General features: G+C 32.0%; 2 pseudogenes; both read left to right on the top strand.

The window, feature by feature from the left end:
- The first annotated feature begins 377 nt into the window (after positions 1-377).
- On the top strand, positions 378-3862 carry LOC112788887 (probable hydroxyacylglutathione hydrolase 2, chloroplastic; annotated as a pseudogene).
- A 194-nt stretch (positions 3863-4056) lies between these two features.
- On the top strand, positions 4057-14182 carry LOC114927280 (3beta-hydroxysteroid-dehydrogenase/decarboxylase-like; annotated as a pseudogene).
- Positions 14183-14387: the final 205 nt, after the last annotated feature.

Raw genomic sequence — 14387 nt, 5'->3', positions numbered from 1 at the left:
ATTTTAATAGTTTTATGTTGTAAAATTAATTTTTACAAACACATTCTAAATAAATTAGACGGTTGTAAAATAATAAAAAAAGGAACTATTAAATAAATTTATTGGGATCAAAGTTTACAATATAAAAAAATTTAGAATTAAATTTAGGTGTTTATTCATCAGAAAAAAAAAGAGGGGTTTAAATGAAGATGGTGGAGGACAAAGGGTGGTAGGAAGAAAAAGCAATTTCCTTTTCAACAGTAAACTAAAAGAGTGTGCCAACATTACAAACATAACTGCTTTCTCTCTCTCCTCTCTCATCTCTCTCTCTCTCTCTCTTTTCGTTCATTTATTTCATTTCAATTCCGATTCAATTCCAAATCACAATTTCAAGATGCAGTGAGATGCTCTCCAAGCCTTCTTCTGCAATGCCCACCTTCCCTTCTTCCTCTGAGGTTTGTCAATTCTCTTCCCTTCTTTTTTTTTTTTTTTCTTTCTATCTCTTCATTTCACAAACTTGGAAATTTATGACTAAAGTTTCAATTTTTTGGAAGAAAAACTCTGGTTGGCTGAATTGTATGGAAACAGAGAATATGAACACTAAACAGTTTTCCTTTTTGTTTGTCACTAGAAGGGGAAAAATTTTTTTGGTCTCTCCTTTTGTTATTTTTGTGGTACCACATTTGATGAGTTATGAAGTTTTTTTTTTTTTGGTCTTAGATTGGAATTGTTTTACATCCATGAAGGTAAATTCATGAAAAGATAATATTATGTGAAGAAGTTTTTTTTAAGAAAAAAAAAATTGGGATTTTTTCCCTTTACTTTATGAGGGACTTACTGCACCCTCTGTTTGAGAGTTTGATGATGATCTACTTCATTATTTGATTGTATTATAGCCTCTTACAAGGGTTATAACTTTGGAAGTGTTTGGATTTCCTTTTGTAGTTTAGCTTTTAAGGTGATTGGGTTCTAATCTTTAAGGCCTTTTTGCCATGCAGCTTCTTAAATTCTTATCTAACTGTGGCATCAGTATTATTCATACTGACATTGCTAGTTTCATTGATTGTAACAATATTTTACTTAATTTAGTGTTTAGGATGTTATATCATTACTTTTAATCGGTTTGTTTATATATAATGGCTTACCCTTTTGCATTTATTGTCATTGTTGGTGGATTATTAGTTCTTGTAATTCTAACCTTATGTCTCTATGTTATAAGAAAAAAGCTAATCTCTATCAGGTTTCCCTGTTCTAATTCCAATTTAACTTTTATTTTGGCCGAAGAGATGATTATTGATAATTATTTGTAATAGTTTTGTTATTGTGTTACTATTATGTGGTTTAGGATAGAAATGGCTTCTGCGTGTGGCCTGGATGTGAGACAACTTTGCATTCGAAAGAGTCTTCTATACGGAGTTATGAGACTCTTTTCTTTACCATTGAAAACACTGCGCGGAGCGAGTCGGTCATGAGAGTAGACCAGTTTTGCAGTGTAGTGAACATTTCCTCCTCATTGCAGATTGAATTGGTGAGATATCTCTTATTACTTTTTCAGGTTCATGATGCAATTGGATTAGTATTATTTAGTCACATAATCTAGTAAGATGTTTCGAGGCAACATGCTCGAAAATTAACCTGTCTTATCTTATTTTTTCCTTTAATTTTTCAGGTGCCTTGCCTTGGGGACAATTATGCATACCTTTTACATGATACAGACACTGGGACAGTTGGTGTCGTTGATCCTTCTGAAGCGGCACCTATCATAGATGTTTTGAGCAAGAAAGATCGAAATTTGACGTATATACTGAACACTCACTACCATCATGATCACATGGTGGAAATACAGAGTTGAAAGAAAGGTATGGGGCAAAGGTATGATACTTTTCTTCTGCTGAAGTTTATTATATTTTCAATAAACGTTTCTAGAAGCACTTTTTGCAAAATGTTTAAATCGTCGTAGCCTTCTGAACAAGGGACACCGAGGCATGTTGTTGGTGATAGATTTAGTATCGATTTGTTCAAACTTCATTGCCACTGATATACCTAAAATATATGGCCTTCTGAACAAGGAACCCCCTATATGTAATGGCAGAGTTCAAGTGAGGTTACTTCGACTATTTCTAAGTCTTCTCCTGTTGCATTGCAGGTAATTGGTTCGGAAGTAGACAATGACAAAATTCCCGGGATCGATATCTCTTTGAGTGATGGAGATACATGGATGTTTGCAGGCCATTGAGGTCCTTATAATGGCTACACCTGGTCACACCCAAGGTTATATTCATAACTGATTTGTATTGTTATTTACTTTATTTTTCTAAGATCGATTGATAAAAGAAAAAAAAAATCAGCTCAATGTTTTCTTGTTTGGCTATTCTAGTCTTCTTCAGTCTACTTGTCTATTTAATATGATTTTATATCGACCAGTTTCCCACGTCATCTAATTTGAAAATTTTGACTCCATGAAATCTAAATTGTTATTTCTTTGCTCTTGTATTGAATGAACTCTTAATTGCACCTCGATTCACATTAGTTTTTAATAGTTTAGCTTGACTGGTTATTATAAGCAGGTCACATAAGTTTCTACTTCCCTGGATCCGGAGGCGATTTTCACAGGAGACACCTTGTTCAGCCTATCATGTGGCAAGCTCTTCGAAGGAACCGCTGAACAGGTTGAATTTGAGTTATATTTAGTTTCTATCCTTTTTGTTTAGGATTTGGATTTCTTTCTTCTGTTACAAGTCATTGCATTTCACAATATATATTTCGTGTTTTGTTGTATATCTTGCTTTATCCTTTTGCGGAGTATACGATTTGGAAACACGAGAACAATTGATCCATAGTTCATTTCAAAGCTTGTATTCTTCAATATCTGCACTTGGGAATACAAATATACAATTGCATGTTTAAAGTATGGTGCCTTTTTTTTACTGATTTTTGCTCGACAATTCCATAATTTTATCCATGTTTACAGATGTTATCTTCTCTTAAAAGATCATGTTTTGCCAGATAATACAAATATATACTTGGCCTGAGCACACACTGGTTAGTTTCTCCTGCTTTCATCTTAAATCTTCCCTGCTACTTTTCTAAGCTTAAGTGTGGTGAAACCTTGAGTCCTTGACATTGGTTCTTTGTAAATTTTGCAGAGTAATTCTGAGTTTGCATTGTCTATAGAACCCGAAAACGAGGAACTTCAATTGTATGCTGCACATGTAGCCCCCTTAGGAATAAAGGTTGCCGACGGTAATTCAGAGTTTCGAAGTGCATTCTTTTCGCGAATCTGTCGCTATTGTTCATTATTAGTATACTTTGGATCTTTGTATTTTGCTTTGACAAAATTGATAATGTTACTGGCAGATTCCAACTACATTGAAGGTAGAAAAGGCTTGCAATCCATTCCTTCGCACGTTTAGGCACCAAAATCCGGCGGAAGTTAAATATTGCAGTCACGGCAGATGATGCAGAAGCGCTGCGAATTATCCGGCAAGCGAAGGATAATTTTTAGAAAATTTTTTTATATATATATCTTATCTATAAATTTTAAAATGCTAAGGATACTTATGCTGTATAGATTAGAGGTGATGCATCCATCAGGGAATATTGTTTACTTGATGCTATCTTCTCAATATAATTTTGCATTATATAATTCTCTTTTTGGGTTAAATTGAGAGTTATCTTTGTAAACTAGATTAAGGTTTGGTGTCACAAAATGATCATGAATGGAAGAATCTCATTAGTCATCACTCTCCTCATGTTAGCATATGCTTGCTGGCTTAAGAAAAACTCCGTTTTGATGATTTGATCCATAGTGTTATTGTGACATGAATACATATTTGTACATTAGATCATATGAAGAAAATGTTTTATGCCTTTCTTTTTATAATTTCTTTTATATGCTGAGTTGATAGTTTTTTTTTTCAAGATATAATGTTATGATGCATTGTGTGTTTCAATAGAGTGAAAATGACCTATTTTATAATAGAAAAATTGCCATTTTTAATCCGATTATACTTTTCATTCCAATAAGTTGCTGCATACACAAGGCGGAATTTCAATCTCTGACACTTGCTTAAATAGATGAATGAGCTGACCATTCGACCAGCTCAAGTTGGTTTGCCGATATACTAGTTCACCAGATTGATTTGATCATTTTGTTAAATACTTAAATACTAGTCTTTGACTTTTCTAGTTTTTAATTATAGACCATTTGTCACATTAGTAAATGCGGGCCATTCTTGTTTCTTTAGCTACCACATAAACTAATTAATGGTAGTAAATACAAGGGGGAGAAAAAAAAACAATAAATGTCAGGGCTAGAGATATATAGTATTTTGATGAATTTGGTTAAAATGTGTTCTTTAAAACAAAAGAAAAGTTTTCACTAAAAGTTTAAGATTTTATATTTTTAATATAATTTTTAAAATATTAAATGTATAATTTAACCAATCAAAATTTGAATTCAAATGCATGTGTCTTGAAATGAATTGATCAATGGTGAAACAATTACCATTATCTATGTATTCAACTAAATTTTTACTAACCAATTTAGGTTGGTCGAGTGGTCAACTTACTCGTTCGTTTAAGCAAATGTCGGGGTTTGAATTCTGCCCGCATTGCATGCAGCAATCCATTGGCCAGCGGTAGACCTTGAAATGGAGTTCAGATCTTGGGCAAATTAGTTCTTTTAAATAATTTATTTTAATAAATACAGAATAAATATATTGAAAATTTATATTTTGTATCTTTTTCATAAAAAAAAAATTTAATTAATAACTTTATCATATATTTTTAAAGTACATGTTAGCTGAATTATTTACTTAATTAAGCATTGTTACAATATATTGACCGTTGGCCATAATGCCATCATTCAATTTTCCTTGTCCTTTCAATTTAAGAAGTGACTTGAGTAACTTTAGAGGAAGACAAATTGATGTGGAGTATTATAATCATATTATGAAACTTTAGGACTAGTAGCACTATATGCCTTACTCATGTTATGGTGGAACTAGCTTCACACCTTTTAAAGTTGATGGATTGATTCACCTAACCAATTTTTTTTCTTATTTAAAATATATATATATATATATATATATATATATATATAATATATATATATATATTTGGTTGGACATCTCTATCCCCCTCACCATACCACCTTTGCTTTCATCTCTTCAAAGAAAATGACAATTGACAAATGCCACCATCAACATCTTCCAAGAATATAAGACACACTTACTTTACTATGTGCTATATATAATCTTCTATTCTGTTAACAGAAAATATTTAATATTATTATTTATGCACCTGCCCCATTTTATCTCATATTTGGAGGCATTATTATTGATGAGAATAGTTGGATAACCACTCCTAATTAGGTGTTGGATATGCATGCCCGTTACTGTGTCTTTAAAGCATTAATTAAAAAGTTCTACTTATTATTAGTAAAATTTTTTTAGATTTTTTCAGCAAATATTTAGGCCTACTGAGGACTTATTATATGATATCAATAGTTAAATTAAGTGGGAATTTTACTTAAATATAATCTAATAATTGACACCATGTGAGTAACCATACAATATTCGAATATGTTTCATTTGACATTACTCGTACAAATTTGCAAGCTAAGGTGGCAACACATAGTAATTTATGCCTAATTAGTATTGGTTGCATTTATCAAAATTATAAAATATTTAAAAAATAACTTGTAGACACTTTGAAAAAAGAATTATATGGACATCTAATAATAATAATATATTATGACAACAGTAAAATATTTGAGTATTTATTATCTGGAAAATCATATCAAGTTATAAATTAGAAGATAATATAATATATACATAGAATTAATTCATTAGAGGAAAAACGGTTAATTTGGCTAATTTTACTATAAACTAACGGAAACAGAGTATTAAAATTTAAAACCTCAATTATGGTTGTGTTATCATCTAAAAATAACTACTATCTCTTTCTTAATTTAACTATTGCATTAACATGGCTATTTCACGTCATGATGCTAGCTACTATATATAATTAAGTTGAAATCAAAGGTATCTCTTTATTATGTAATGTACTTTAAATGCAATGGTAGTTGATCCATTAGTGTTAGCATCATTATTATTATGGTTGATGGTTGATATCATGTAAAAGTTTAATTTTGATCCATTCACATTATAAAATGTTTTTATTTTTTTAGATGACTATTTATATAATTAATATAAAAAATAATTATTTTTATTGATATAATATTACGTAATTGAATAAACATATAAAATTATTTTATACTAAAGTACATCAAAATTAAATATTATCCATATAAAAATGCAAAAGAAGGCCAACAACTTTATTCAGAAATGAAAATGAAGCAAAGTACAAACTAACAAAAGTCATTAAGTGATTTATCATAGTAGTGACTTTAGACAAATTTTACTTTAATCGGGATGTGAATATTATTATAATCATCATTTTGAAAAGACCCATTTTCATCTAACCATTGCTATGTTCAATTTTTCTCTCACAATGATATATTAGTGTGGCTTTATGTAGTAATTCACATAGTAATGACGGATGCTTTATTATGTTAAGTTAGAATAAATAAAAAAATAAATTGTAATCATATCAATAAGATTAATGGCATAATAACAATTAAGATTCATAGGTCTCAACTCCTCATCAGCTGCGTTATTGCTTGTCTAAGAGATGCTTTTTTTTCTCTCTGCTTTTTCTATTATCATTGTTTTGTCATCTTCGTTTCACTCTTCTATTATATTAATTTAGCACAGAATTTTATTTTTTAAAAAAATTAAATAGATATATTTAAACAGAAGAAAACGTCGTTTATTTTAAATTTTACAAAATTTAAAGATGAACGACATTTTAGATAATAATTTAGATAATTATTACACAAGAATCCAAAAAACAATTCACTTGAAAATAAAAAATAACAACTAGTAGTCACTTTAATATCTATTAAAATAATTATTCACACACAAATATTTTTATATAAAAATATTATTCACATGTTTAACTAAAATATAATTTAATTAAATATATCAAATTATTTAATCACAATTATTATATTTTCATAAAATTATTTTTATATGAATAGTGAATTAGTGATAAATTTATAATTTATTAATATATTAAGTCTAAATTAATATTTTAATTTAATTATTTAGTTAATTTTTTATAATTCTATTAAGTTTATAACAAAATTTTTATATTATTTTTAATTAAAAATTAATTTTTTTATAATATAAAAATTATTAAATTAACTAAATATTTTTTTTGATAGAAAAAAATCTAATTACGAATAATTAAAGGACGATATTTTATTTCAGACACTAGTTTAGAGTACTGTTTCCGAAAGATAAAGCGGAGCAACAGTTTCCGCGCCAAAGAAAAGAAACCACAAGAAGAAGAAGAAACCACGGGTATACGCTTCCGCTTATATGCTTCTCACGCCATCGTTCAACAAAACTCTTCTCTCTCTCTTTCTCTTTCTCTCTCTTCCAATATATATACACATATTTTTTTTTTATTTCTCTTCTTTTGTTTCCATCATTATGCGTTGCGCATTGAATCGAACGACAAATTAAACCATGAAACGACATTGACGTTAACGATTTCTTCATAGTTTTTCATTTTATCGGCGATGGCGGCGGCGGTGGACGACAGGTTCGCCGATTTGCAGAACCTAAGACGTGCGTCGTTTTGGGCGGCAGAGGCTTCCTCGGTAGATCGCTGGTACTTAAGCTTCTCAATTTCGGTAACTGGATCGTCCGAGTCGCCGATTCCGCCGAGTCAATTCAGCTCCACGCTTCCGAGTCTCTTCTCTCTGATGCTCTCTCTTCTGCTCGCGCCTCTTACTTTCACCTCGAACTTAGGGATAAACTCAACGTAACCAAAGGTATATATAGAAACAAGACGCCTCAATCATTCCTCTTTTATGTTTCTGTTGATTCGAATAGTAATGTAGGAACGTGATCGTAATTCATCTTTACATCGATTTGTTTTTTTTTTCCTCTTATTATTAGTATACTGTTTCAATTAATTCATGATTTTGAATACGTTTGCCATGCAGTTGTAGCTGGAAAAACAAACGCTTATTTCTTAGATTTATGATTATGATATGTTTCGAACGTAAATATTGATAACATGTTGTAATCATATATACGAAAATAACAGAGCTAATTTAGATATATTATATTGCTGACGGCTATGGAAATGCAAATTCCGCAGTTCTCGAAGGTGCTTCGGTTGTCTTTTATATGGATGTTGCTGGCTTGAATCCGAATGACTTCTATAGTTGCTATACTCTTATAGTGCAAGGTACATCTTTCTGTTTATTGGCATTGGTAAATTTCTTATTATGGTGCAATTTTTGTATTTTTGTGCTGGAAGTTTACTTGTTTTGATATTTCGTTTAGGTGCCAAGAATGTCATTAGTGCTTGCAGAGAATGTAAAGTGAAACGCCTGATTTATAACAGCTCTGCAGATGTAGTATTTGATGGTTTCCATGATATACATAATGGAGATGAATCATTGCCATATCCATGGAAAGTATGGCTTTGTTGAGAGAGCTTTTCACTTTATTTTTTAATGAAAAAAGGGTTAGATGTTTCCCATTTACAAACAAATGAGTGATAATAGGTGGATGTGAATTGCAGATTGAAAACGTGTTAAGTGACTTTAAGGCTCAAGCAGAGGCATTGATCCTCAGTGCCAATGACATTGATGGCTTGTTGACATGTGCTCTTCGTCCTTGTAATGTTTTTGGACCTGGTGACACGGAGTTTGTGCCATTTTTTCTTGACTTGGCAAGATTTGGATTTGCAAAGGTGTTTTACTTCTTTCACCAATTTGTCTTAGTTATTTGTTGGACTTTATAGAAGATATTCTGAAATGTGCAGAACAAAATTTTCTCACTAGTAATGATAAACTTTACAAAAATATCTTTTCCGGCATTTTATTGAGTGTGAACTTTGAAATGAATACCCTGTGTCACTTTTGCAGAACACATGAAAATTGCTAATTAGTTTAACAAATGTCCCCTTTTCCATATTTTCTCCTTGCAAGTCTGTGCCAAATGGACCAGATTAGCGTTCATGGAACATCTTGGTATTCTATTTTTCATGTTTGTTTGGTTATTTTTCTCCAAAAGAAGGACCGAGATATTGTCTTTTCAAAAAGCAAAATGAAAACAAGTTTTTTCACCCCCATCCTTTTCCTTTTCTAAAAGCCAAGGGTTTTAACATTTCCAGGGAAAACGAAAGACCTTCATGCTAAATCTGCACTATGCCTTTCAACTTAGTGTCTTTACTGAAGCTTACCTGACCTAGTGAATCACTGGATCAGTGGTTGTGATTGATATTTCTGTCATGTCTTTTGTACTGAAGTTTTAAGACTTAGACCTGTTTGAGCTGATACCCATTTCATATGCATATGTTTGTAAACATAATATTGTACGTACTATCTTTATTGAAATAGTGTATTCATATTAGTTGGCATGCAGGCTGTCATGTTCTCATTTATTTATCCATTTTTCTTTCGGTAACAATTTCTCATTTCAGTATATTATAGGGACTGGCGATAATATGTCAGACTTTACCTTTTATGAGAATGTTGCTCATGCCCATATATGTGCAGAAGAAGCCTTAAACTTTCAAACAGTCTCTGTGGCTGGAAAGGTATAATACAATTCAATTATCCACTGTTATTCGATGTTCAGTTCATGTATAACGGTGTTTACTTTTGATCTTCAGGCATTTTTTATTACTAATTTTGAGCCTATGAAGTTCTGGGAATTTCTCTCACTTTGTTGGAAGGTCTTGGATATCAAAGGTAAAATAAGCAACCTGTTCTGATATATCATATATGGGTTGTTATGAATCCTTCTGATGTTTTCTGTTTATGTTTAACAATATTCACTCGGGGGAGTTTTGGGAAGGGGGAATGACTTTGTAACATAAGATTTCCTCTGTTCATATCTTTGGAAAAGTGCTATCACAAAAACCATTGAATTAGCTCTTTCCTGCCAATCTAGGATATGTCATATCCTCTAGATCTGTAATCTGTGTCTTGTAAAACTAGGTCTTGTATATTTCCTCCATTAAGGCACTGAACAAAGTTGGCCTATCTCTTTGTTGTCTTATTGACATTCTTTGGGATATTTATATCTCTGGCTTGCTGCTTTATTCACTGCTGGAGGCAGAAGAAACTATTTCTGGTTGTTCTTTTTTGGTGGTTTATGGCCCCTTATGCTTTTAACCAAGACACATAATTACTTGCATTAATTGTAGGCCACTCACCAAACTTCCTGTCAATTTGGTGCAATTCGTTCTCTCAGTTTTAAAGTGGATGCATGACAAGTTGGGGTCCGGAGGCTTCAGTTATCCTTTGTTAGTTCATTTTTTTCAGTTAGCAACACACACCAGAACTTTCAGCTGCACCGCCGCTCGGAGAGAACTTGCATACTTACCAATAATCTCCCTTGAGGTATATATCACCATCTCCTTTCTTTATATTTTTTTTCTCTTAAATTTCATTCTTGGCCTTTTTAATATGAATTATGTCGCGGTATGACTGCAACCTTCAAAGAGGCAAAATGTGTTGCAATGGAATGATGGCTTACTGAAGAAAAGTGGCCACTTCTTTCCTGCATGCACAGACAATAGAAACAAGAAAATTAAAGTAGATGGTCTTCTTACATATATCTCAGTTTTTTTATCATTTATTTGTGTTAATCTTGTTAAGACATTAATTAAAGATGTATTCTTATAATTGATCAATCACTTTTTTTTAGATAGTATTTGACAAGTTATGAATGCTGTAAACAGTATACTTGATCAACCAGTAGCAATCACTTTCTTTTCATTTCTATGTTGCTTTAAAGTTTAAAATTGTTCTAACAGATATGATGTTCTATTTGGAAGTTTTCATATATGGTATTGAAAATTTTTCTCTTACTTTCTTTAATATTCCCTGATATTGGATAACACAGGAAGGGATCACATTAACCATAGATTCGTTCTCTCATCTAGCCAGAGAGCTATCTATTTCAGGATGCTGTGATTCCACTGAACAGTCAAAAGCAGCTAAACTGCTTGGAGGTGGAAAAGGTTGGAACATAATGCATTCTCTTATTTTACAATGTTATTATATACCTAAGCAAAGCAACTGTTGAATTAAATGGAATGGTTTGAGGCACATTGCATTGACCTCTGGCCCATCATGTTAGAATAGTGAAGTCATAATTTGCAAATCTCTTAAAATATAAAGATTGAAGAGAAAGCAATCCATTGAGCCAAGTGTCAAGCATTGGTTGATGGTGCTCATATGGTTCATGCTATGGTATGATGGAGCTCCCATGTCATGAATGTCTCATGTGAGTGAAGAGAAGTGCTTACTTTTGTCAAAAAGCACATAGTATGGGGAAAGAGAGGAAGTGATTACATGCATATAACAGAAGTGAAACATGCATCATCAGGACTAGCTGAATTTCACTATTAAACTCATTATGGCATACATAGACTAGCATTAGTATTCCTTCCTTCTCTCTCTATCTGATACCACAACATTAATTCATTACAATCAATTGTCTCCAAAAAGCAAACTGGTTTGAACTTCTGCAAATTTTAAATTGCCCTCCTCGTCAATTTTATTTTAAAATGTGTTATCTCTAGTTATAACTATGGTACGACCCTCTCCAATCTAAATTAATTTCCATTTTCCTTCATAGAATAGACCCTACCAATCTATATTCTTTCCTACTGTAAAACTGTTGAAAATGACCCAGAAGTTTGATCTATTGGAACTGCATCCATGCATAACTTAAAGAGATGGTGAATGAATATGAAATGGAAAAATACTCTTTCAAAATTAAATAAAAATCATACATATTAGCACTAGAAAATAATATGGTACATGATTTGTATAAAGCTTTTCCTATCTAATAATGAAATTGAGAACTATTAATATTTTAAAAAATAAAGTCCTTGATAATTCCTCTCAACTTGATATTAACAACTATGGGTGTTTAAATTTGGTTTGATGTGCATAGTGCATGTACATATACCAGTTATGTTAACCCTGGCATCAGTACTAGTGCTGTAGTGCACCACCTGCAACAATAAACATCATGCCTATTAAATTGTGTAGTTCATTTTATTTTTTTATTTTTTTAAAAGGGAATGCTTAGCTCTTGGCCGAAACTTAGAATGAGAAGTGACTTTAGGATCTTATGAAATTATGGTGCAACAAAAACGTGAGAGAACAAAATTTTGGCAGCACACCCCAAAACTTTTTGTTTGTTTGTTTCTCTTTAATATAAAGGTAGGATGAAAACCTTTGTTCTTCACTCCCTTGCATACTTTGCCACCTTTGCTTCCCAGCATCCTCCAGATTGCATTAGTAGTTTATTTTTCCTTTATTGTTACTTTTGGTATTTCCATACTTATTCTTACTTGGAATACAGTTTCATGACAAACTCTGAAATTGATGAGCAAATGGGTTTATTTTCTGATAAGTTCTTACAATCACAGGTTGTGCCCCACATAGTTAAGCTGAATCTTTGTTGATACACCTGCAATTTGTAAACTATTCTGAATCGTCTTCAATAACATTTTGTCAAGCCAAAATAATGTTTTCATTTGTTGTTTCAGTGGCTGATGTTTTGTTGTGGAGAAATGAAAAGACATCCTTCGCATGTTTCATTGTGATGGTTTTGTTATTTTACTGGTTTTTCCTCTCTGGAAGCACTTTTATATCATCTGCTGCCAAATTCTTGATGCTTGTCACATTTCTTCTCTTTGGATGGGGTACTCTACCAGCAAACCTGTAAGTGCATTCTCATAAAGACTCAGGCTATTATATTCCTGTCTGATTCTTAGAAAATTACTCATGCTGCTTTCAATCACCTGGCATTGCATATCAGAATTGTTTTAATTAGTCTGTTTCTTTGTTGATTGATGGTTCATCAGTTGGTCCTCCCTCAGTTTCTACCCAAACAAAGTTTTTGTTTTTTGGTCATGGATTATTAGTATTGTGGAGTGATGTGGTCTGTATCTCAGCATAAAGATATAAGCTGGTCATGTCTAACCACAATTAGTGCCAAGCATAGGAGTTGAGCCATATTTCTACATTTAACTAATTTGAAATTGTCTTGGGGTAGAATTGTGGAAAGGGAAAACTTTCTACAGCACTAACTTTATGACACTTTCATGGCAGATTTGGGTTTCAAACAAAAAGATATCCTCCTCTAGTTTTAAGATATCTAATTCAGAAATGAAAGGTTCAGTTACAACTACAGTGAATCAGTGGAACAACAATTATAAAACTATAAGGAGACTGCGTCAAGGGGAAGACTGGTTGACGTTCTTCAAGGTAAAAATTGTGACCTTTTCCTTAAAAAATGGATATTAAATTCTTCCTTATTTAATGCAATTTATTTTGTAGTAGTAGTTGTTGTTGTTATTATATGTTGACGTTATGCAAGCATTATCCTTTTATTGAGGATGCATGTATTCTGCTTTGGTTCCATCTTTTGGTTTGGTGGAGGGTTTAACTTTTCTATCTTCCAATGCAGATTGCAATTCCACTTTACTTTCTGAAGTTGATCTTGTCCTCGCATAAGTTGACAACATTTGTAGGGATAGGTATGGGATTCTTTTTTGCAACTCTAGAACATTCTGATGGCTTCCAGAGCTTTCATTTTTACCTAGTCTGAATTGTGTTATGCAGGTTTGGTATTTGCATTCACTGCATTTTTTATTTACGAGCAATACCAATCAGAAATTGATTTATTAGCGGAAATTCTTTTCGCTCAGTTGAATGCACTCATGAGATACTTGATGCGTGTTTTATCTGATTTGACTTCGCGTCTTCTGCAAAAATTTGGCAAGGCTCGGTCTTACAAGGAACCAGAAGTAAAGGAACTAAGATAGTCATAAGAGATTTTGGCTTTCTATTACTTGTAGGCAAGAGTTGTTTCCCCAAAAGAAAAACAGAAAATGGCAGAGATGTAAACATCTTTTAGGAAATTGGAATGGCCTCTCCAGTTTTCTTTAAAGACAAACCGGACTGGGGAACTAGGCTGGAGATGTTGCTTCTGATTTTTGACATTATTGTGGTACTCTTTTTAACTGGCGAATCATTAATCTAATAGTTCATTGATTTGACATCAATGATCTTGTGCAAATGGAATAATGCTGATTCTGTTGTCTTTGTCCAAACTATAGTTTTGACTTTTGAGGTTCCAAAATAGAAACCAAATATGTTATAAGGGTACAGATAAAGATTTACAGATTTTTATTTTTTAATCTTATTTCGTTATATATGTATTGAATGTTTTTTGGTTGGTTTGGCTATTCTTTATCTAACTCTTTGAATTAGCATCTATTATTTGATTTGG

Source organism: Arachis hypogaea, unplaced genomic scaffold (assembly GCF_003086295.3).
Source record: "Arachis hypogaea cultivar Tifrunner unplaced genomic scaffold, arahy.Tifrunner.gnm2.J5K5 arahy.Tifrunner.gnm2.scaffold_110, whole genome shotgun sequence".
In the NCBI taxonomy this organism is placed as follows: domain Eukaryota; kingdom Viridiplantae; phylum Streptophyta; class Magnoliopsida; order Fabales; family Fabaceae; genus Arachis; species Arachis hypogaea.
Note: the sequence above shows the minus strand (reverse complement) of the source record. Positions and strands in the feature narration are given on the sequence as shown.